This window comes from Triturus cristatus, chromosome 9 (genome assembly GCF_964204655.1).
Source record: "Triturus cristatus chromosome 9, aTriCri1.1, whole genome shotgun sequence".
NCBI classification, from domain to species: domain Eukaryota; kingdom Metazoa; phylum Chordata; class Amphibia; order Caudata; family Salamandridae; genus Triturus; species Triturus cristatus.
The window spans coordinates 385,968,368-385,994,436 of record NC_140592.1 but is presented as its reverse complement, the minus strand read 5'-3'; positions in this window follow the sequence as shown (position 1 = coordinate 385,994,436).

Here is a 26,069-nt window from a genome sequence, read left to right as displayed (position 1 = left end):
CAGAAATGTAAATTTTTTAATGTTTAATTTTTTGACTGCAAATGACTATTCCATGTAAATTATCACTTTTGGAACAAAAATAAGTGTGTTTAGAGTCACTAATGCCTGAAATTAGTCAAAATAGAAGCTTCTGAATAGGAGAATAAGTCTGTAATAATGGCAATTTTGGTCACATTGAGGCTTTAAAAAGTAGTTATTCAACATGAGGGCACATTCCAAATGACATTTTGAATCAATTTTTCTACAGTCCAAAAAATCAATTTTCTGATGAAAAACGATGACCCGTGACCTGTTGAAATTTCTCCAGATGGTCAGAAATGGAAATTTTTTAATGTTTAATTTTTTGAGTGTAAATGACTATTCCGTGTAAATTATCACTTTTGGAACAAAAATAAGTGTGTTTAAGTCACTTTAATGCCTGAAATTGGTCGAAATAGAAGCTTCTGAATAGGAGAAAAAGTCTGTAATAATGGCAATTTTGGTCACATTGAGGCTTTAAAAAGTAGTTATTCAACATGAGGCACATTCCAAATGACATTTTGCATCAATTTTTCTACAGTCCAAAAAATCAATTTTCTGATGAAAAACGATGACCCGTGACCTGTCGAAATTTCTCCAGATTGTCAGAAATGGAAATTTTTTCATGTTTAATTTTTTGACTACAAATGACTATTCCATGTAAATTATCACTTTTGGAACAAAAATAAGTGTATTTAGAGTTACATTAATGCCTGAAATTGGTCGAAATAGAAGCTTCTGAATAGGTGAAAAAGTCTATAATAATGGCAATTTTGGTCACATTGAGGCTTTAAAAAGAAGTTATTCAACATGAGGCACATTCCAAATGACATTTTGCATCATTTTTTCTACAGTCCAAAAAATCAATTTTCTGATGAAAAACGATGACCCGTGACCTGTCGAAATTTCTCCAGATTGTCAGAAATGGAAATTTTTTAATGTTTAATTTTTTGACTGCAAATGACTATTCCATGTAAATTATCACTTTTGGAACACAAATAAGTGTTTTTAGAGTTACTTTAATGCCTGAAATTGGTCGAAATAGAAGCTTCTGAATAGGAGAAAAAGTCTGTAATAATGGCAATTTTGGTCACATTGAGGCTTTAAAAAGTAGTTATTCAACATGAGGCACATTCCAAATGACATTTTGAATCAATTTTTCTACAGTCCAAAAAATCAATTTTCTGATGAAAAACGATGACCCGTGACCTGTCGAAATTTCTCCAGATGGTCAGAAATGGAAATTTTTTAATGTTTAATTTTTTGACTGCAAATGACTATTCCGTGTAAATTATCACTTTTGGAACAAAAATAAGTGTGTTTAAGTCACTTTAATGCCTGAAATTGGTCGAAATAGAAGCTTCTGAATAGGAGAAAAAGTCTGTAATAATGGCAATTTTGGTCACATTGAGGCTTTAAAAAGTAGTTATTCAACATGAGGCACATTCCAAATGACATTTTGCATCAATTTTTCTACAGTCCAAAAAATCAATTTTCTGATGAAAAACGATGACCCGTGACCTGTCGAAATTTCTCCAGATGGTCAGAAATGGAAATTTTTTAATGTTTAATTTTTTGACTGCAAATTACTATTCCGTGTAAATTATCACTTTTGGAACAAAAATAAGTGTGTTTAAGTCACTTTAATGTCTGAAATTGGTCGAAATAGAAGCTTCTGAATAGGAGAAAAAGTCTGTAATAATGGCAATTTTGGTGACATTGAGGCTTTAAAAAGTAGTTATTCAACATGAGGCACATTCCAAATGACATTTTGAATCAATTTTTCTACAGTCCAAAAAATCAATTTTCTGATGAAAAACGATGACCCGTGACCTGTCGAAATTTCTCCAGATGGTCAGAAATGGAAATTTTTTAATGTTTAATTTTTTGACTGCAAATGACTATTCCGTGTAAATTATCACTTTTGGAACAAAAATAAGTGTGTTTAAGTCACTTTAATGCCTGAAATTGGTCGAAATAGAAGCTTCTGAATAGGAGAAAAAGTCTGTAATAATGGCAATTTTGGTCACATTGAGGCTTTAAAAAGTAGTTATTCAACATGAGGGCACATTCCAAATGACATTTTGAATCAATTTTTCTACAGTCCAAAAAATCAATTTTCTGATGAAAAACGATGACCCGTGACCTGTCGAAATTTCTCCAGATGGTCAGAAATGGAAATTTTTTAATGTTTCTTTTTTTGAGTGTAAATGACTATTCCGTGTAAATTATCACTTTTGGAACAAAAATAAGTGTGTTTAAGTCACTTTAATGCCTGAAATTGGTCGAAATAGAAGCTTCTGAATAGGAGAAAAAGTCTGTAATAATGGCAATTTTGGTGACATTGAGGCTTTAAAAAGTAGTTATTCAACATGAGGCACATTCCAAATGACATTTTGAATCAATTTTTCTACAGTCCAAAAAATCAATTTTCTGATGAAAAACGATGACCCGTGACCTGTCGAAATTTCTCCAGATGGTCAGAAATGGAAATTTTTTAATGTTTAATTTTTTGACTGCAAATGACTATTCCGTGTAAATTATCACTTTTGGAACAAAAATAAGTGTGTTTAAGTCACTTTAATGCCTGAAATTGGTCGAAATAGAAGCTTCTGAATAGGAGAAAAAGTCTGTAATAATGGCAATTTTGGTCACATTGAGGCTTTAAAAAGTAGTTATTCAACATGAGGGCACATTCCAAATGACATTTTGAATCAATTTTTCTACAGTCCAAAAAATCAATTTTCTGATGAAAAACGATGACCCGTGACCTGTCGAAATTTCTCCAGATGGTCAGAAATGGAAATTTTTTAATGTTTCTTTTTTTGAGTGTAAATGACTATTCCGTGTAAATTATCACTTTTGGAACAAAAATAAGTGTGTTTAAGTCACTTTAATGCCTGAAATTGGTCGAAATAGAAGCTTCTGAATAGGAGAAAAAGTCTGTAATAATGGCAATTTTGGTCACATTGAGGCTTTAAAAAGTAGTTATTCAACATGAGGCACATTCCAAATGACATTTTGCATCAATTTTTCTACAGTCCAAAAAATCAATTTTCTGATGAAAAACGATGACCCGTGACCTGTCGAAATTTCTCCAGATTGTCAGAAATGGAAATGTTTTAATGTTTAATTTTTTGACTGCAAATGACTATTCCATGTAAATTATCACTTTTGGAACAAAAATAAGTGTATTTAGAGTTACATTAATGCCTGAAATTGGTCGAAATAGAAGCTTCTGAATAGGAGAAAAAGTCTATAATAATGGCAATTTTGGTCACATTGAGGCTTTAAAAAGAAGGTATTCAACATGAGGCACATTCCAAATGACATTTTGAATCAATTTTTCTACAGTCCAAAAAATCAATTTTCTGATGAAAAACAATGACCCGTGACCTGTCCAAATTTCTCCAGATGGTCAGAAATGTAAATTTTTTAATGTTTAATTTTTTGACTGCAAATGACTATTCCATGTAAATTATCACTTTTGGAACAAAAATAAGTGTGTTTAGAGTCACTAATGCCTGAAAATGGTCAAAATAGAAGCTTCTGAATAGGAGAAAAAGTCTGTAATAATGGCAATTTTGGTCACATTGAGGCTTTAAAAAGTAGTTATTCAACATGAGGCACATTCCAAATGACATTTTGCATCAATTTTTCTACAGTCCAAAAAATCAATTTTCTGATGAAAAACGATGACCCGTGACCTGTCGAAATTTCTCCAGATTGTCAGAAATGGAAATTTTTTAATGTTTAATTTTTTGACTGCAAATGACTATTCCATGTAAATTATCACTTTTGGAACACAAATAAGTGTTTTTAGAGTTACTTTAATGCCTGAAATTGGTCGAAATAGAAGCTTCTGAATAGGTGAAAAAGTCTATAATAATGGCAATTTTGGTCACATTGAGGCTTTAAAAAGAAGTTATTCAACATGAGGCACATTCCAAATGACATTTTGCATCAATTTTTCTACAGTCCAAAAAATCAATTTTCTGATGAAAAACGATGACCCGTGACCTGTCGAAATTTCTCCAGATTGTCAGAAATGGAAATTTTTTAATGTTTAATTTTTTGACTGCAAATGACTATTCCATGTAAATTATCACTTTTGGAACACAAATAAGTGTTTTTAGAGTTACTTTAATGCCTGAAATTGGTCGAAATAGAAGCTTCTGAATAGGAGAAAAAGTCTGTAATAATGGCAATTTTGGTCACATTGAGGCTTTAAAAAGTAGTTATTCAACATGAGGCACATTCCAAATGACATTTTGAATCAATTTTTCTACATTCCAAAAAATCAATTTTCTGATGAAAAACGATGACCCGTGACCTGTCGAAATTTCTCCAGATGGTCAGAAATGGAAATTTTTTAATGTTTAATTTTTTGACTGCAAATGACTATTCCGTGTAAATTATCACTTTTGGAACAAAAATAAGTGTGTTTAAGTCACTTTAATGTCTGAAATTGGTCGAAATAGAAGCTTCTGAATAGGAGAAAAAGTCTATAATAATGGCAATTTTGGTCACATTGAGGCTTTAAAAAGAAGGTATTCAACATGAGGCACATTCCAAATGACATTTTGAATCAATTTTTCTACAGTCCAAAAAATCAGTTTTCTGATGAAAAACGATGACCCGTGACCTGCCAAAATTTCTCCAGATTGTCAGAAATGGAAATTTTTTAATGTTTAATTTTTTGACTGCAAATGACTATTCCATGTAAATTATCACTTTTGGAACAAAAATAAGTGTATTTAGAGTTACTGTAATGCCTGAAATAGGTCGAAATAGAAGCTTCTGAATAGGAGAAAAAGTCTATAATAATGGCAATTTTGGTCACATTGAGGCTTTAAAAAGAAGTTATTCAACATGAGGCACATTCCAAATGACATTTTGAATCAATTTTTCTACAGTCCAAAAAATCAATTTTCTTATGAAAAACAATGACCCGTGACCTGTCGAAATTTCTCCAGATGGTCAGAAATGGAAATTTTTTAATGTTTAATTTTTTGACTGCAAATGACTATTCCATGTAAATTATCACTTTTGGAACAAAAATAAGTGTGTTTAGAGTCACTAATGCCTGAAATTGGTCATAATAGAAGCTTCTGAATAGGAGAATAAGTCTGCAATAATGGCAATTTTGGTCACATTGAGGCTTTAAAAAGTAGTTATTCAACATGAGGCACATTCCAAATGACATTTTGAATACATTTTTCTACAGTCCAAACAATCAATTTTCTGATGAAAAACGATGACCCGTGACCTGTCAAAATTTCTCCAGATGGTCAGAAATGGAAATTTTTTAATGTTTAATTTTTTGACTGCAAATGACTATTCCGTGTAAATTATCACTTTTGGAACAAAAATAAGTGTGTTTAAGTCACTTTAATGCCTGAAATTGGTCGAAATAGAAGCTTCTGAATAGGAGAAAAAGTCTGTAATAATGGCAATTTTGGTCACATTGAGGCTTTAAAAAGTAGTTATTCAACATGAGGCACATTCCAAATGACATTTTGCATCAATTTTTCTACAGTCCAAAAAATCAATTTTCTGATGAAAAACGATGACCCGTGACCTGTCGAAATTTCTCCAGATGGTCAGAAATGGAAATTTTTTAATGTTTAATTTTTTGACTGCAAATGACTATTCCGTGTAAATTATCACTTTTGGAACAAAAATAAGTGTGTTTAAGTCACTTTAATGTCTGAAATTGGTCGAAATAGAAGCTTCTGAATAGGAGAAAAAGTCTGTAATAATGGCAATTTTGGTCACATTGAGGCTTTAAAAAGTAGTTATTCAACATGAGGCACATTCCAAATGACATTTTGAATCAATTTTTCTACAGTCCAAAAAATCAATTTTCTGATGAAAAACGATGACCCGTGACCTGTCGAAGTTTCTCCAGATGGTCAGAAATGGAAATTTTTTAATGTTTAATTTTTTGACTGCAAATGACTATTCCGTGTAAATTATCACTTTTGGAACAAAAATAAGTGTGTTTAAGTCACTTTAATGCCTGAAATTGGTCGAAATAGAAGCTTCTGAATAGGAGAAAAAGTCTGTAATAATGGCAATTTTGGTCACATTGAGGCTTTAAAAAGAAGTTATTCAACATGAGGCACATTCCAAATGACATTTTGAATCAATTTTTCTACAGTCCAAAAAATCAGTTTTCTGATGAAAAACGATGACCCGTGACCTGTCGAAATTTCTCCAGATTGTCAGAAATGTAAATTTTTTAATGTTTAATTTTTTGACTGCAAATGACTATTCCATGTAAATTATCACTTTTGGAACAAAAATAAGTGTGTTTAGAGTCACTAATGCCTGAAATTGGTCAAAATAGAAGCTTCTGAATAGGAGAATAAGTCTGTAATAATGGCAATTTTGGTCACATTGAGGCTTTAAAAAGTAGTTATTCAACATGAGGCACATTCCAAATGACATTTTGAATACATTTTTCTACAGTCCAAAAAATCAATTTTCTGATGAAAAACGATGACCCGTGACCTGTCAAAATTTCTTCAGATGGTCAGCAATTGAATTTTTTTTAATGTTTAATTTTATGACTGCAAATGACTATTCCATGTAAATGATCACTTTTGGAATAAAAATAAGTGTGTTTAGAGTCACTTTAATGCCTGAAATTGGTCGAAATAGAAGCTTCTGAATAGGAGAAAAAGTCTGTAATAATGGCAATTTTGGTCACATTGAGGCTTTAAAAAGAAGTTATTCAACATGAGGCACATTCCAAATGACATTTTGAATCAATTTTTCTACAGTCCAAAAAATCAATTTTCTGATGAAAAACGATGACCCGTGACCTGTCGAAATTTCTCCAGATGGTCAGAAATGGAAATTTTTTAATGTTTAATTTTTTGACTGCAAATGACTATTCCGTGTAAATTATCACTTTTGGAACAAAAATAAGTGTGTTTAAGTCACTTTAATGCCTGAAATTGGTCGAAATAGAAGCTTCTGAATAGGAGAAAAAGTCTGTGATAATGGCAATTTTGGTCACATTGAGGCTTTAAAAAGTAGTTATTCAACATGAGGCACATTCCAAATGACATTTTGCATCAATTTTTCTACAGTCCAAAAAATCAATTTTCTGATGAAAAACGATGACCCGTGACCTGTCGAAATTTCTCCAGATGGTCAGAAATGGAAATTTTTTAATGTTTAATTTTTTGACTGCAAATGACTATTCCGTGTAAATTATCACTTTTGGAACAAAAATAAGTGTGTTTAAGTCACTTTAATGTCTGAAATTGGTCGAAATAGAAGCTTCTGAATAGGAGAAAAAGTCTATAATAATGGCAATTTTGGTCACATTGAGGCTTTAAAAAGAAGGTATTCAACATGAGGCACATTCCAAATGACATTTTGAATCAATTTTTCTACAGTCCAAAAAATCAATTTTCTGATGAAAAACAATGACCCGTGACCTGTCGAAATTTCTCCAGATGGTCAGAAATGTAAATTTTTTAATGTTTAATTTTTTGACTGCAAATGACTATTCCATGTAAATTATCACTTTTGGAACAAAAATAAGTGTGTTTAGAGTCACTAATGCCTGAAATTGGTCAAAATAGAAGCTTCTGAATAGGAGAATAAGTCTGTAATAATGGCAATTTTGGTCACATTGAGGCTTTAAAAAGTAGTTATTCAACATGAGGGCACATTCCAAATGACATTTTGAATCAATTTTTCTACAGTCCAAAAAATCAATTTTCTGATGAAAAACGATGACCCGTGACCTGTCGAAATTTCTCCAGATGGTCAGAAATGGAAATTTTTTAATGTTTAATTTTTTGAGTGTAAATGACTATTCCGTGTAAATTATCACTTTTGGAACAAAAATAAGTGTGTTTAAGTCACTTTAATGCCTGAAATTGGTCGAAATAGAAGCTTCTGAATAGGAGAAAAAGTCTGTAATAATGGCAATTTTGGTCACATTGAGGCTTTAAAAAGTAGTTATTCAACATGAGGCACATTCCAAATGACATTTTGCATCAATTTTTCTACAGTCCAAAAAATCAATTTTCTGATGAAAAACGATGACCCGTGACCTGTCGAAATTTCTCCAGATTGTCAGAAATGGAAATTTTTTCATGTTTAATTTTTTGACTACAAATGACTATTCCATGTAAATTATCACTTTTGGAACAAAAATAAGTGTATTTAGAGTTACATTAATGCCTGAAATTGGTCGAAATAGAAGCTTCTGAATAGGTGAAAAAGTCTATAATAATGGCAATTTTGGTCACATTGAGGCTTTAAAAAGAAGTTATTCAACATGAGGCACATTCCAAATGACATTTTGCATCATTTTTTCTACAGTCCAAAAAATCAATTTTCTGATGAAAAACGATGACCCGTGACCTGTCGAAATTTCTCCAGATTGTCAGAAATGGAAATTTTTTAATGTTTAATTTTTTGACTGCAAATGACTATTCCATGTAAATTATCACTTTTGGAACACAAATAAGTGTTTTTAGAGTTACTTTAATGCCTGAAATTGGTCGAAATAGAAGCTTCTGAATAGGAGAAAAAGTCTGTAATAATGGCAATTTTGGTCACATTGAGGCTTTAAAAAGTAGTTATTCAACATGAGGCACATTCCAAATGACATTTTGAATCAATTTTTCTACAGTCCAAAAAATCAATTTTCTGATGAAAAACGATGACCCGTGACCTGTCGAAATTTCTCCAGATGGTCAGAAATGGAAATTTTTTAATGTTTAATTTTTTGACTGCAAATGACTATTCCGTGTAAATTATCACTTTTGGAACAAAAATAAGTGTGTTTAAGTCACTTTAATGCCTGAAATTGGTCGAAATAGAAGCTTCTGAATAGGAGAAAAAGTCTGTAATAATGGCAATTTTGGTCACATTGAGGCTTTAAAAAGTAGTTATTCAACATGAGGCACATTCCAAATGACATTTTGCATCAATTTTTCTACAGTCCAAAAAATCAATTTTCTGATGAAAAACGATGACCCGTGACCTGTCGAAATTTCTCCAGATGGTCAGAAATGGACATTTTTTAATGTTTAATTTTTTGACTGCAAATTACTATTCCGTGTAAATTATCACTTTTGGAACAAAAATAAGTGTGTTTAAGTCACTTTAATGTCTGAAATTGGTCGAAATAGAAGCTTCTGAATAGGAGAAAAAGTCTGTAATAATGGCAATTTTGGTGACATTGAGGCTTTAAAAAGTAGTTATTCAACATGAGGCACATTCCAAATGACATTTTGAATCAATTTTTCTACAGTCCAAAAAATCAATTTTCTGATGAAAAACGATGACCCGTGACCTGTCGAAATTTCTCCAGATGGTCAGAAATGGAAATTTTTTAATGTTTAATTTTTTGACTGCAAATGACTATTCCGTGTAAATTATCACTTTTGGAACAAAAATAAGTGTGTTTAAGTCACTTTAATGCCTGAAATTGGTCGAAATAGAAGCTTCTGAATAGGAGAAAAAGTCTGTAATAATGGCAATTTTGGTCACATTGAGGCTTTAAAAAGAAGTTATTCAACATGAGGCACATTCCAAATGACATTTTGAATCAATTTTTCTACAGTCCAAAAAATCAGTTTTCTGATGAAAAACGATGACCCGTGACCTGTCGAAATTTCTCCAGATTGTCAGAAATGTAAATTTTTTAATGTTTAATTTTTTGACTGCAAATGACTATTCCATGTAAATTATCACTTTTGGAACAAAAATAAGTGTGTTTAGAGTCACTAATGCCTGAAATTGGTCAAAATAGAAGCTTCTGAATAGGAGAATAAGTCTGTAATAATGGCAATTTTGGTCACATTGAGGCTTTAAAAAGTAGTTATTCAACATGAGGCACATTCCAAATGACATTTTGAATAAATTTTTCTACAGTCCAAAAAATCAATTTTCTGATGAAAAACGATGACCCGTGACCTGTCAAAATTTCTTCAGATGGTCAGCAATTGAATTTTTTTTAATGTTTAATTTTATGACTGCAAATGACTATTCCATGTAAATGATCACTTTTGGAATAAAAATAAGTGTGTTTAGAGTCACTTTAATGCCTGAAATTGGTCGAAATAGAAGCTTCTGAATAGGAGAAAAAGTCTGTAATAATGGCAATTTTGGTCACATTGAGGCTTTAAAAAGTAGTTATTCAACATGAGGCACATTCCAAATGACATTTTGCATCAATTTTTCTACAGTCCAAAAAATCAATTTTCTGATGAAAAAGGATGACCCGTGACCTGTCGAAATTTCTCCAGATGGTCAGAAATGGAAATTTTTTAATGTTTAATTTTTTGACTGCAAATGACTATTCCGTGTAAATTATCACTTTTGGAACAAAAATAAGTGTGTTTAAGTCACTTTAATGTCTGAAATTGGTCGAAATAGAAGCTTCTGAATAGGAGAAAAAGTCTATAATAATGGCAACTTTGGTCACATTGAGGCTTTAAAAAGAAGGTATTCAACATGAGGCACATTCCAAATGACATTTTGAATCAATTTTTCTACAGTCCAAAAAATCAGTTTTCTGATGAAAAACGATGACCCGTGACCTGCCAAAATTTCTCCAGATTGTCAGAAATGGAAATTTTTTAATGTTTAATTTTTTGACTGCAAATGACTATTCCATGTAAATTATCACTTTTGGAACACAAATAAGTGTTTTTAGAGTTACTTTAATGCCTGAAATTGGTCGAAATAGAAGCTTCTGAATAGGAGAAAAAGTCTATAATAATGGCAATTTTGGTCACATTGAGGCTTTAAAAAGAAGTTATTCAACATGAGGCACATTCCAAATGACATTTTGAATCAATTTTTCTACAGTCCAAAAAATCAGTTTTCTGATGAAAAACGATGACCGTGACCTGTCGAAATTTCTCCAGATTGTCAGAAATGGAAATTTTTTAATGTTTAATTTTTTGACTGCAAATGACTATTCCATGTAAATTATCACTTTTGGAACAAAAATAAGTGTATTTAGAGTTACTTTAATGCCTGAAATAGGTCGAAATAGAAGCTTCTGAATAGGAGAAAAAGTCTATAATAATGGCAATTTTGGTCACATTGAGGCTTTAAAAAGAAGTTATTCAACATGAGGCACATTCCAAATGACATTTTGAATCAATTTTTCTACAGTCCAAAAAATCAATTTTCTGATGAAAAACAATGACCCGTGACCTGTCGAAATTTCTCCAGATGGTCAGAAATGTAAATTTTTTAATGTTTAATTTTTTGACTGCAAATGACTATTCCATGTAAATTATCACTTTTGGAACAAAAATAAGTGTGTTTAGAGTCACTAATGCCTGAAATTGGTCAAAATAGAAGCTTCTGAATAGGAGAATAAGTCTGTAATAATGGCAATTTTGGTCACATTTAGGCTTTAAAAAGTAGTTATTCAACATGAGGCACATTCCAAATGACATTTTGAATCAATTTTTCTACAGTCCAAAAAATCAATTTTCTGATGAAAAACGATGACCCGTGACCTGTCGAAATTTCTCCAGATGGTCAGAAATGGAAATTTTTTAATGTTTAATTTTTTGAGTGCAAATGACTATTCCGTGTAAATTATCACTTTTGGAACAAAAATAAGTGTGTTTAAGTCACTTTAATGCCTGAAATTGGTCGAAATAGAAGCTTCTGAATAGGAGAAAAAGTCTGTAATAATGGCAATTTTGGTCACATTGAGGCTTTAAAAAGTAGTTATTCAACATGAGGCACATTCCAAATGACATTTTGCATCAATTTTTCTACAGTCCAAAAAATCAATTTTCTGATGAAAAACGATGACCCGTGACCTGTCGAAATTTCTCCAGATTGTCAGAAATGGAAATTTTTTAATGTTTAATTTTTTGACTGCAAATGACTATTCCATGTAAATTATCACTTTTGGAACAAAAATACGTGTTTTTAGAGTTACTTTAATGCCTGAAATTGGTCGAAATAGAAGCTTCTGAATAGGAGAAAAAGTCTATAATAATGGCAATTTTGGTCACATTGAGGCTTTAAAAAGAAGTTATTCAAAATGAGGCACATTCCAAATGACATTTTGAATCAATTTTTCTACAGTCCAAAAAATCAATTTTCTGATGAAAAACAATGACCCGTGACCTGTCCAAATTTCTCCAGATGGTCAGAAATGTAAATTTTTTAATGTTTAATTTTTTGACTGCAAATGACTATTCCATGTAAATTATCACTTTTGGAACAAAAATAAGTGTGTTTAGAGTCACTAATGCCTGAAATTGGTCAAAATAGAAGCTTCTGAATAGGAGAATAAGTCTGTAATAATGGCAATTTTGGTCACATTGAGGCTTTAAAAAGTAGTTATTCAACATGAGGCACATTCCAAATGACATTTTGAATAAATTTTTCTACATTACAAAAAACCAATTTTCAGATGAAAAACGATGACCCGTGACCTGTCAAAATTTCTTCAGATGGTCAGAAATTGAATTTTTTTTAATGTTTAATTTTATGACTGCAAATGACAATTCCATGTAAATTATCACTTTTGGAATAAAAATAAGTGTGTTTAGAGTCACTTTAATGCCTGAAATTGGTCGAAATAGAAGCTTCTGAATAGGAGAAAAAGTCTGTAATAATGGCAATTTTGGTCACATTGAGGCTTTAAAAAGTAGTTATTCAACATGAGGCACATTCCAAATGACATTTTGCATCAATTTTTCTACAGTCCAAAAAATCAATTTTCTGATGAAAAACGATGACCCGTGACCTGTCGAAATTTCTCCAGATTGTCAGAAATGGAAATTTTTTAATGTTTAATTTTTTGACTGCAAATGACTATTCCATGTAAATTATCACTTTTGGAACACAAATAAGTGTTTTTAGAGTTACTTTAATGCCTGAAATTGGTCGAAATAGAAGCTTCTGAATAGGTGAAAAAGTCTATAATAATGGCAATTTTGGTCACATTGAGGCTTTAAAAAGAAGTTATTCAACATGAGGCACATTCCAAATGACATTTTGCATCAATTTTTCTACAGTCCAAAAAATCAATTTTCTGATGAAAAACGATGACCCGTGACCTGTCGAAATTTCTCCAGATTGTCAGAAATGGAAATTTTTTAATGTTTAATTTTTTGACTGCAAATGACTATTCCGTGTAAATTATCACTTTTGGAACAAAAATAAGTGTGTTTAAGTCACTTTAATGTCTGAAATTGGTCGAAATAGAAGCTTCTGAATAGGAGAAAAAGTCTATAATAATGGCAATTTTGGTCACATTGAGGCTTTAAAAAGAAGGTATTCAACATGAGGCACATTCCAAATGACATTTTGAATCAATTTTTCTACAGTCCAAAAAATCAGTTTTCTGATGAAAAACGATGACCCGTGACCTGCCAAAATTTCTCCAGATTGTCAGAAATGGAAATTTTTTAATGTTTAATTTTTTGACTGCAAATGACTATTCCGTGTAAATTATCACTTTTGGAACAAAAATAAGTGTGTTTAAGTCACTTTAATGCCTGAAATTGGTCGAAATAGAAGCTTCTGAATAGGAGAAAAAGTCTGTAATAATGGCAATTTTGGTCACATTGAGGCTTTAAAAAGAAGTTATTCAACATGAGGCACATTCCAAATGACATTTTGAATCAATTTTTCTACAGTCCAAAAAATCAGTTTTCTGATGAAAAACGATGACCCGTGACCTGTCGAAATTTCTCCAGATTGTCAGAAATGTAAATTTTTTAATGTTTAATTTTTTGACTGCAAATGACTATTCCATGTAAATTATCACTTTTGGAACAAAAATAAGTGTGTTTAGAGTCACTAATGCCTGAAATTGGTCAAAATAGAAGCTTCTGAATAGGAGAATAAGTCTGTAATAATGGCAATTTTGGTCACATTGAGGCTTTAAAAAGTAGTTATTCAACATGAGGCACATTCCAAATGACATTTTGAATAAATTTTTCTACAGTCCAAAAAATCAATTTTCTGATGAAAAACGATGACCCGTGACCTGTCAAAATTTCTTCAGATGGTCAGCAATTGAATTTTTTTTAATGTTTAATTTTATGACTGCAAATGACTATTCCATGTAAATGATCACTTTTGGAATAAAAATAAGTGTGTTTAGAGTCACTTTAATGCCTGAAATTGGTCGAAATAAAAGCTTCTGAATAGGAGAAAAAGTCTGTAATAATGGCAATTTTGGTCACATTAAGGCTTTAAAAAGAAGTTATTCAACATGAGGCACATTCCAAATGACATTTTGAATCAATTTTTCTACACTCCAAAAAATCAATTTTCTGATGAAAAACGATGACCCGTGACCTGTCGAAATTTCTCCAGATGGTCAGAAATGGAAATTTTTTAATGTTTAATTTTTTGACTGCAAATGACTATTCCGTGTAAATTATCACTTTTGGAACAAAAATAAGTGTGTTTAAGTCACTTTAATGTCTGAAATTGGTCGAAATAGAAGCTTCTGAATAGGAGAAAAAGTCTATTATAATGGCAATTTTGGTCACATTGAGGCTTTAAAAAGAAGGTATTCAACATGAGGCACATTCCAAATGACATTTTGAATCAATTTTTCTACAGTCCAAAAAATCAATTTTCTGATGAAAAACGATGACCCGTGACCTGCCAAAATTTCTCCAGATTGTCAGAAATGGAAATTTTTTAATGTTTAATTTTTTGACTGCAAATGACTATTCCATGTAAATTATCACTTTTGGAACACAAATAAGTGTTTTTAGAGTTACTTTAATGCCTGAAATTGGTCGAAATAGAAGCTTCTGAATAGGAGAAAAAGTCTATAAAACGGCAATTTTGGTCACATTGAGGCTTTAAAAATAAGTTATTCAACATGAGGCACATTCCAAATGACATTTTGAATCAATTTTTCTACAGTCCAAAAAATCAGTTTTCTGATGAAAAACGATGACCCGTGACCTGTCGAAATTTCTCCAGATTGTCAGAAATGGAAATTTTTTAATGTTTAATTTTTTGACTGCAAATGACTATTCCATGTAAATTATCACTTTTGGAACAAAAATAAGTGTATTTAGAGTTACATTAATGCCTGAAATTGGTCGAAATAGAAGCTTCTGAATAGGAGAAAAAGTCTATAATAATGGCAATTTTGGTCACATTGAGGCTTTAAAAAGAAGTTATTCAACATGAGGCACATTCCAAATGACATTTTGAATCAATTTTTCTACAGTCCAAAAAATCAATTTTCTGATGAAAAACAATGACCCGTGACCTGTCGAAATTTCTCCAGATGGTCAGAAATGGAAATTTTTTAATGTTTAATTTTTTGACTGCAAATGACTATTCCATGTAAATTATCACTTTTGGAACAAAAATAAGTGTGTTTAGAGTCACTAATGCCTGAAATTGGTCATAATAGAAGCTTCTGAATAGGTGAAAAAGTCTATAATAATGGCAATTTTGGTCACATTGAGGCTTTAAAAAGAAGTTATTCAACATGAGGCACATTCCAAATGACATTTTGCATCAATTTTTCTACAGTCCAAAAAATCAATTTTCTGATGAAAAACGATGACCCGTGACCTGTCGAAATTTCTCCAGATTGTCAGAAATGGAAATTTTTTAATGTTTAATTTTTTGACTGCAAATGACTATTCCGTGTAAATTATCACTTTTGGAACAAAAATAAGTGTGTTTAAGTCACTTTAATGTCTGAATTTGGTCGAAATAGAAGCTTCTGAATAGGAGAAAAAGTCTATAATAATGGCAATTTTGGTCACATTGAGGCTTTAAAAAGAAGGTATTCAACATGAGGCACATTCCAAATGACATTTTGAATCAATTTTTCTACAGTCCAAAAAATCAGTTTTCTGATGAAAAACGATGACCCGTGACCTGCCAAAATTTCTCCAGATTGTCAGAAATGGAAATTTTTTAATGTTTAATTTTTTGACTGCAAATGACTATTCCGTGTAAATTATCACTTTTGGAACAAAAATAAGTGTGTTTAAGTCACTTTAATGCCTGAAATTGGTCGAAATAGAAGCTTCTGAATAGGAGAAAAAGTCTGTAATAATGGCAATTTTGGTCACATTGAGGCTTTAAAAAGAAGTTATTCAACATGAGGCACATTCCAAATGACATTTTGAATCAATTTTTCTACAGTCCAAAAAATCAGTTTTCTGATGAAAAACGATGACCCGTGACCTGTCGAAATTTCTCCAGATTGTCAGAAATGTAAATTTTTTAATGTTTAATTTTTTGACTGCAAATGACTATTCCATGTAAATTATCACTTTTGGAACAAAAATAAGTGTGTTTAGAGTCACTAATGCCTGAAATTGGTCAAAATAGAAGCTTCTGAATAGGAGAATAAGTCTGTAATAATGGCAATTTTGGTCACATTGAGGCTTTAAAAAGTAGTTATTCAACATGAGGCACATTCCAAATGACATTTTGAATAAATTTTTCTACAGTCCAAAAAATCAATTTTCTGATGAAAAACGATGACCCGTGACCTGTCAAAATTTCTTCAGATGGTCAGCAATTGAATTTTTTTTAATGTTTAATTTTATGACTGCAAATGACTATTCCATGTAAATGATCACTTTTGGAATAAAAATAAGTGTGTTTAGAGTCACTTTAATGCCTGAAATTGGTCGAAATAAAAGCTTCTGAATAGGAGAAAAAGTCTGTAATAATGGCAATTTTGGTCACATTGAGGCTTTAAAAAGAAGTTATTCAACATGAGGCACATTCCAAATGACATTTTGAATCAATTTTTCTACACTCCAAAAAATCAATTTTCTGATGAAAAACGATGACCCGTGACCTGTCGAAATTTCTCCAGATGGTCAGAAATGGAAATTTTTTAATGTTTAATTTTTTGACTGCAAATGACTATTCCGTGTAAATGATCACTTTTGGAACAAAAATAAGTGTGTTTAAGTCACTTTAATGTCTGAAATTGGTCGAAATAGAAGCTTCTGAATAGGAGAAAAAGTCTATTATAATGGCAATTTTGGTCACATTGAGGCTTTAAAAAGAAGGTATTCAACATGAGGCACATTCCAAATGACATTTTGAATCAATTTTTCTACAGTCCAAAAAATCAATTTTCTGATGAAAAACGATGACCCGTGACCTGCCAAAATTTCTCCAGATTGTCAGAAATGGAAATTTTTTAATGTTTAATTTTTTGACTGCAAATGACTATTCCATGTAAATTATCACTTTTGGAACACAAATAAGTGTTTTTAGAGTTACTTTAATGCCTGAAATTGGTCGAAATAGAAGCTTCTGAATAGGAGAAAAAGTCTATAATAATGGCAATTTTGGTCACATTGAGGCTTTAAAAATAAGTTATTCAACATGAGGCACATTCCAAATGACATTTTGAATCAATTTTTCTACAGTCCAAAAAATCAGTTTTCTGATGAAAAACGATGACCCGTGACCTGTCGAAATTTCTCCAGATTGTCAGAAATGGAAATTTTTTAATGTTTAATTTTTTGACTGCAAATGACTATTCCATGTAAATTATCACTTTTGGAACAAAAATAAGTGTATTTAGAGTTACATTAATGCCTGAAATTGGTCGAAATAGAAGCTTCTGAATAGGAGAAAAAGTCTATAATAATGGCAATTTTGGTCACATTGAGGCTTTAAAAAGAAGTTATTCAACATGAGGCACATTCCAAATGACATTTTGAATCAATTTTTCTACAGTCCAAAAAATCAATTTTCTGATGAAAAACAATGACCCGTGACCTGTCGAAATTTCTCCAGATGGTCAGAAATGGAAATTTTTTAATGTTTAATTTTTTGACTGCAAATGACTATTCCATGTAAATTATCACTTTTGGAACAAAAATAAGTGTGTTTAGAGTCACTAATGCCTGAAATTGGTCATAATAGAAGCTTCTGAATAGGAGAATAAGTCTGTAATAATGGCAATTTTGGTCACATTGAGGCTTTAAAAAGTAGTTATTCAACATGAGGCACATTCCAAATGACATTTTGAATACATTTTTCTACAGTCTAAAAAATCAATTTTCTGATGAAAAACGATGACCCGTGACCTGTCAAAATTTCTTCAGATGGTCAGAAATTGAATTTTTTTTAATGTTTAATTTTATGACTGCAAATGACTATTCCATGTAAATGATCACTTTTGGAATAAAAATAAGTGTGTTTAGAGTCACTTTAATGCCTGAAATTGGTCGAAATAAAAGCTTCTGAATAGGAGAAAAAGTCTGTAATAATGGCAATTTTGGTCACATTGAGGCTTTAAAAAGAAGTTATTCAACATGAGGCACATTCCAAATGACATTTTGAATCAATTTTTCTACAGTCCAAAAAATCAATTTTCTGATGAAAAACGATGACCCGTGACATGTCGAAATTTCTCCAGATGGTCAGAAATGGAAATTTTTTAATGTTTAATTTTTTGACTGCAAATGACTATTCCGTGTAAATTATCACTTTTGGAACAAAAATAAGTGTGTTTAAGTCACTTTAATGTCTGAAATTGGTCGAAATAGAAGCTTCTGAATAGGAGAAAAAGTCTGTAATAATGGCAATTTTGGTCACATTGAGGCTTTAAAAAGTAGTTATTCAACATGAGGCACAATCCAAATGACATTTTGAATCAATTTTTCTACAGTCCAAAAAATCAATTTTCTGATGAAAAACGATGACCCGTGACCTGTCGAAATTTCTCCAGATGGTCAGAAATGGAAATTTTTTAATGTTTAATTTTTTGACTGCAAATGACTATTCCGTGTAAATTATCACTTTTGGAACAAAAATAAGTGTGTTTAAGTCACTTTAATGCCTGAAATTGGTCGAAATAGAAGCTTCTGAATAGGAGAAAAAGTCTGTAATAATGGCAATTTTGGTCACATTGAGGCTTTAAAAAGAAGTTATTCAACATGAGGCACATTCCAAATGACATTTTGAATCAATTTTTCTACAGTCCAAAAAATCAGTTTTCTGATGAAAAACGATGACCCGTGACCTGTCGAAATTTCTCCAGATTGTCAGAAATGTAAATTTTTTAATGTTTAATTTTTTGACTGCAAATGACTATTCCATGTAAATTATCACTTTTGGAACAAAAATAAGTGTGTTTAGAGTCACTAATGCCTGAAATTGGTCAAAATAGAAGCTTCTGAATAGGAGAATAAGTCTGTAATAATGGCAATTTTGTTCACATTGAGGCTTTAAAAAGTAGTTATTCAACATGAGGCACATTCCAAATGACATTTTGAATAAATTTTTCTACAGTCCAAAAAATCAATTTTCTGATGAAAAACGATGACCCGTGACCTGTCAAAATTTCTTCAGATGGTCAGCAATTGAATTTTTTTTAATGTTTAATTTTATGACTGCAAATGACTATTCCATGTAAATGATCACTTTTGGAATAAAAATAAGTGTGTTTAGAGTCACTTTAATGCCTGAAATTGGTCGAAATAAAAGCTTCTGAATAGGAGAAAAAGTCTGTAATAATGGCAATTTTGGTCACATTGAGGCTTTAAAAAGAAGTTATTCAACATGAGGCACATTCCAAATGACATTTTGAATCAATTTTTCTACACTCCAAAAAATCAATTTTCTGATGAAAAACGATGACCCGTGACCTGTCGAAATTTCTCCAGATGGTCAGAAATGGAAATTTTTTAATGTTTAATTTTTTGACTGCAAATGACTATTCCGTGTAAATTATCACTTTTGGAACAAAAATAAGTGTGTTTAAGTCACTTTAATGTCTGAAATTGGTCGAAATAGAAGCTTCTGAATAGGAGAAAAAGTCTATTATAATGGCAATTTTGGTCACATTGAGGCTTTAAAAAGAAGGTATTCAACATGAGGCACATTCCAAATGACATTTTGAATCAATTTTTCTACAGTCCAAAAAATCAATTTTCTGATGAAAAACGATGACCCGTGACCTGCCAAAATTTCTCCAGATTGTCAGAAATGGAAATTTTTTAATGTTTAATTTTTTGACTGCAAATGACTATTCCATGTAAATTATCACTTTTGGAACACAAATAAGTGTTTTTAGAGTTACTTTAATGCCTGAAATTGGTCGAAATAGAAGCTTCTGAATAGGAGAAAAAGTCTATAAAACGGCAATTTTGGTCACATTGAGGCTTTAAAAATAAGTTATTCAACATGAGGCACATTCCAAATGACATTTTGAATCAATTTTTCTACAGTCCAAAAAATCAGTTTTCTGATGAAAAACGATGACCCGTGACCTGTCGAAATTTCTCCAGATTGTCAGAAATGGAAATTTTTTAATGTTTAATTTTTTGACTGCAAATGACTATTCCATGTAAATTATCACTTTTGGAACAAAAATAAGTGTATTTAGAGTTACATTAATGCCTGAAATTGGTCGAAATAGAAGCTTCTGAATAGGAGAAAAAGTCTATAATAATGGCAATTTTGGTCACATTGAGGCTTTAAAAAGAAGTTATTCAACATGAGGCACATTCCAAATGACATTTTGAATCAATTTTTCTACAGTCCAAAAAATCAATTTTCTGATGAAAAACAATGACCCGTGACCTGTCGAAATTTCTCCAGATGGTCAGAAATGGAAATTTTTTAATGTTTAATTTTTTGACTGCAAATGACTATTCCATGTAAATTATCACTTTTGGAACAAAAATAAGTGTGTTTAGAGTCACTAATGCCTGAAATTGGTCATAATAGAAGCTTCTGAATAGGTGAAAAAGTCTATAATAATGGCAATTTTGGTCACATTGAGGCTTTAAAAAGAAGTTATTCAACATGAGGCACATTCCAAATGACATTTTGCATCAATTTTTCTACAGTCCAAAAAATCAATTTTCTGATGAAAAACGATGACCCGTGACCTGTCGAAATTTCTCCAGATTGTCAGAAATGGAAATTTTTTAATGTTTAATTTTTTGACTGCAAATGACTATTCCGTGTAAATTATCACTTTTGGAACAAAAATAAGTGTGTTTAAGTCACTTTAATGTCTGAATTTGGTCGAAATAGAAGCTTCTGAATAGGAGAAAAAGTCTATAATAATGGCAATTTTGGTCACATTGAGGCTTTAAAAAGAAGGTATTCAACATGAGGCACATTCCAAATGACATTTTGAATCAATTTTTCTACAGTCCAAAAAATCAGTTTTCTGATGAAAAACGATGACCCGTGACCTGCCAAAATTTCTCCAGATTGTCAGAAATGGAAATTTTTTAATGTTTAATTTTTTGACTGCAAATGACTATTCCGTGTAAATTATCACTTTTGGAACAAAAATAAGTGTGTTTAAGTCACTTTAATGCCTGAAATTGGTCGAAATAGAAGCTTCTGAATAGGAGAAAAAGTCTGTAATAATGGCAATTTTGGTCACATTGAGGCTTTAAAAAGAAGTTATTCAACATGAGGCACATTCCAAATGACATTTTGAATCAATTTTTCTACAGTCCAAAAAATCAGTTTTCTGATGAAAAACGATGACCCGTGACCTGTCGAAATTTCTCCAGATTGTCAGAAATGTAAATTTTTTAATGTTTAATTTTTTGACTGCAAATGACTATTCCATGTAAATTATCACTTTTGGAACAAAAATAAGTGTGTTTAGAGTCACTAATGCCTGAAATTGGTCAAAATAGAAGCTTCTGAATAGGAGAATAAGTCTGTAATAATGGCAATTTTGGTCACATTGAGGCTTTAAAAAGTAGTTATTCAACATGAGGCACATTCCAAATGACATTTTGAATAAATTTTTCTACAGTCCAAAAAATCAATTTTCTGATGAAAAACGATGACCCGTGACCTGTCAAAATTTCTTCAGATGGTCAGCAATTGAATTTTTTTTAATGTTTAATTTTATGACTGCAAATGACTATTCCATGTAAATGATCACTTTTGGAATAAAAATAAGTGTGTTTAGAGTCACTTTAATGCCTGAAATTGGTCGAAATAAAAGCTTCTGAATAGGAGAAAAAGTCTGTAATAATGGCAATTTTGGTCACATTGAGGCTTTAAAAAGAAGTTATTCAACATGAGGCACATTCCAAATGACATTTTGAATCAATTTTTCTACACTCCAAAAAATCAATTTTCTGATGAAAAACGATGACCCGTGACCTGTCGAAATTTCTCCAGATGGTCAGAAATGGAAATTTTTTAATGTTTAATTTTTTGACTGCAAATGACTATTCCGTGTAAATGATCACTTTTGGAACAAAAATAAGTGTGTTTAAGTCACTTTAATGTCTGAAATTGGTCGAAATAGAAGCTTCTGAATAGGAGAAAAAGTCTATTATAATGGCAATTTTGGTCACATTGAGGCTTTAAAAAGAAGGTATTCAACATGAGGCACATTCCAAATGACATTTTGAATCAATTTTTCTACAGTCCAAAAAATCAATTTTCTGATGAAAAACGATGACCCGTGACCTGCCAAAATTTCTCCAGATTGTCAGAAATGGAAATTTTTTAATGTTTAATTTTTTGACTGCAAATGACTATTCCATGTAAATTATCACTTTTGGAACACAAATAAGTGTTTTTAGAGTTACTTTAATGCCTGAAATTGGTCGAAATAGAAGCTTCTGAATAGGAGAAAAAGTCTATAATAATGGCAATTTTGGTCACATTGAGGCTTTAAAAATAAGTTATTCAACATGAGGCACATTCCAAATGACATTTTGAATCAATTTTTCTACAGTCCAAAAAATCAGTTTTCTGATGAAAAACGATGACCCGTGACCTGTCGAAATTTCTCCAGATTGTCAGAAATGGAAATTTTTTAATGTTTAATTTTTTGACTGCAAATGACTATTCCATGTAAATTATCACTTTTGGAACAAAAATAAGTGTATTTAGAGTTACATTAATGCCTGAAATTGGTCGAAATAGAAGCTTCTGAATAGGAGAAAAAGTCTATAATAATGGCAATTTTGGTCACATTGAGGCTTTAAAAAGAAGTTATTCAACATGAGGCACATTCCAAATGACATTTTGAATCAATTTTTCTACAGTCCAAAAAATCAATTTTCTGATGAAAAACAATGACCCGTGACCTGTCGAAATTTCTCCAGATGGTCAGAAATGGAAATTTTTTAATGTTTAATTTTTTGACTGCAAATGACTATTCCATGTAAATTATCACTTTTGGAACAAAAATAAGTGTGTTTAGAGTCACTAATGCCTGAAATTGGTCATAATAGAAGCTTCTGAATAGGAGAATAAGTCTGTAATAATGGCAATTTTGGTCACATTGAGGCTTTAAAAAGTAGTTATTCAACATGAGGCACATTCCAAATGACATTTTGAATACATTTTTCTACAGTCTAAAAAATCAATTTTCTGATGAAAAACGATGACCCGTGACCTGTCAAAATTTCTTCAGATGGTCAGAAATTGAATTTTTTTTAATGTTTAATTTTATGACTGCAAATGACTATTCCATGTAAATGATCACTTTTGGAATAAAAATAAGTGTGTTTAGAGTCACTTTAATGCCTGAAATTTGGTCGAAATAGAAGCTTCTGAATAGGAGAAAAAGTCTGTAATAATGGCAATTTTGGTCACATTGAGGCTTTAAAAAGAAGTTATTCAACATGAGGCACATTCCAAATGACATTTTGAATCAATTTTTCTACAGTCCAAAAAATCAATTTTCTGATGAAAAACGATGACCCGTGACATGTCGAAATTTCTCCAGATGGTCAGAAATGGAAATTTTTTAATGTTTAATTTTTTGACTGCAAATGACTATTCCGTGTAAATTATCACTTTTGGAACAAAAATAAGTGTGTTTAAGTCACTTTAATGTCTGAAATTGGTCGAAATAGAAGCTTCTGAATAGGAGAAAAAGTCTGTAATAATGGCAATTTTGGTCACATTGAGGCTTTAAAAAGTAGTTATTCAACATGAGGCACAATCCAAATGACATTTTGAATCAATTTTTCTACAGTCCAAAAAATCAATTTTCTGATGAAAAACGATGACCCGTGACCTGTCGAAATTTCTCCAGATGGTCAGAAATGGAAATTTTTTAATGTTTAATTTTTTGACTGCAAATGACTATTCCGTGTAAATTATCACTTTTGGAACAAAAATAAGTGTGTTTAAGTCACTTTAATGCCTGAAATTGGTCGAAATAGAAGCTTCTGAATAGGAGAAAAAGTCTGTAATAATGGCAATTTTGGTCACATTGAGGCTTTAAAAAGAAGTTATTCAACATGAGGCACATTCCAAATGACATTTTGAATAAATTTTTCTACAGTCCAAAAAATCAGTTTTCTGATGAAAAACGATGACCCGTGACCTGTCGAAATTTCTCCAGATTGTCAGAAATGTAAATTTTTTAATGTTTAATTTTTTGACTGCAAATGACTATTCCATGTAAATTATCACTTTTGGAACAAAAATAAGTGTGTTTAGAGTCACTAATGCCTGAAATTGGTCATAATAGAAGCTTCTGAATAGGAGAATAAGTCTGTAATAATGGCAATTTTGGTCACATTGAGGCTTTAAAAAGTAGTTATTCAACATGAGGCACATTCCAAATGACATTTTGAATACATTTTTCTACAGTCTAAAAAATCAATTTTCTGATGAAAAACGATGACCCGTGACCTGTCAAAATTTCTTCAGATGGTCAGCAATTGAATTTTTTTTAATGTTTAATTTTATGACTGCAAATGACTATTCCATGTAAATGATCACTTTTGGAACAAAAATAAGTGTGTTTAAGTCACTTTAATGTCTGAAATTGGTCGAAATAGAAGCTTCTGAATAGGAGAAAAAGTCTATTATAATGGCAATTTTGGTCACATTGAGGCTTTAAAAAGAAGGTATTCAACATGAGGCACATTCCAAATGACATTTTGAATCAATTTTTCTACAGTCCAAAAAATCAATTTTCTGATGAAAAACGATGACCCGTGACCTGCCAAAATTTCTCCAGATTGTCAGAAATGGAAATTTTTTAATGTTTAATTTTTTGACTGCAAATGACTATTCCATGTAAATTATCACTTTTGGAACACAAATAAGTGTTTTTAGAGTTACTTTAATGCCTGAAATTGGTCGAAATAGAAGCTTCTGAATAGGAGAAAAAGTCTATAATAATGGCAATTTTGGTCACATTGAGGCTTTAAAAATAAGTTATTCAACATGAGGCACATTCCAAATGACATTTTGAATCAATTTTTCTACAGTCCAAAAAATCAGTTTTCTGATGAAAAAGGATGACCCGTGACCTGTCGAAATTTCTCCAGATTGTCAGAAATGGAAATTTTTTAATGTTTAATTTTTTGACTGCAAATGACAATTCCATGTAAATTATCACTTTTGGAATAAAAATAAGTGTGTTTAGAGTCACTTTAATGCCTGAAATTGGTCGAAATAGAAGCTTCTGAATAGGAGAAAAAGTCTGTAATAATGGCAATTTTGGTCACATTGAGGCTTTAAAAAGTAGTTATTCAACATGAGGCACATTCCAAATGACATTTTGAATCAATTTTTCTACAGTCCAAAAAATCAATTTTCTGATGAAAAACGATGACCCGTTACCTGTCAAAATTTCTTCAGATGGTCAGCAATTGAATTTTTTTTAATGTTTAATTTTATGACTGCAAATGACTATTCCATGTAAATGATCACTTTTGGAATAAAAATAAGTGTGTTTAGAGTCACTTTAATGCCTGAAATTGGTCGAAATAAAAGCTTCTGAATAGGAGAAAAAGTCTGTAATAATGGCAATTTTGGTCACATTGAGGCTTTAAAAAGAAGTTATTCAACATGAGGCACATTCCAAATGACATTTTGAATCAATTTTTCTACAGTCCAAAAAATCAATTTTCTGATGAAAAACGATGACCCGTGACCTGTCGAAATTTCTCCAGATGGTCAGAAATGGAAATTTTTTAATGTTTAATTTTTTGACTGCAAATGACTATTCCGTGTAAATTATCACTTTTGGAACAAAAATAAGTGTGTTTAAGTCACTTTAATGTCTGAAATTGGTCGAAATAGAAGCTTCTGAATAGGAGAAA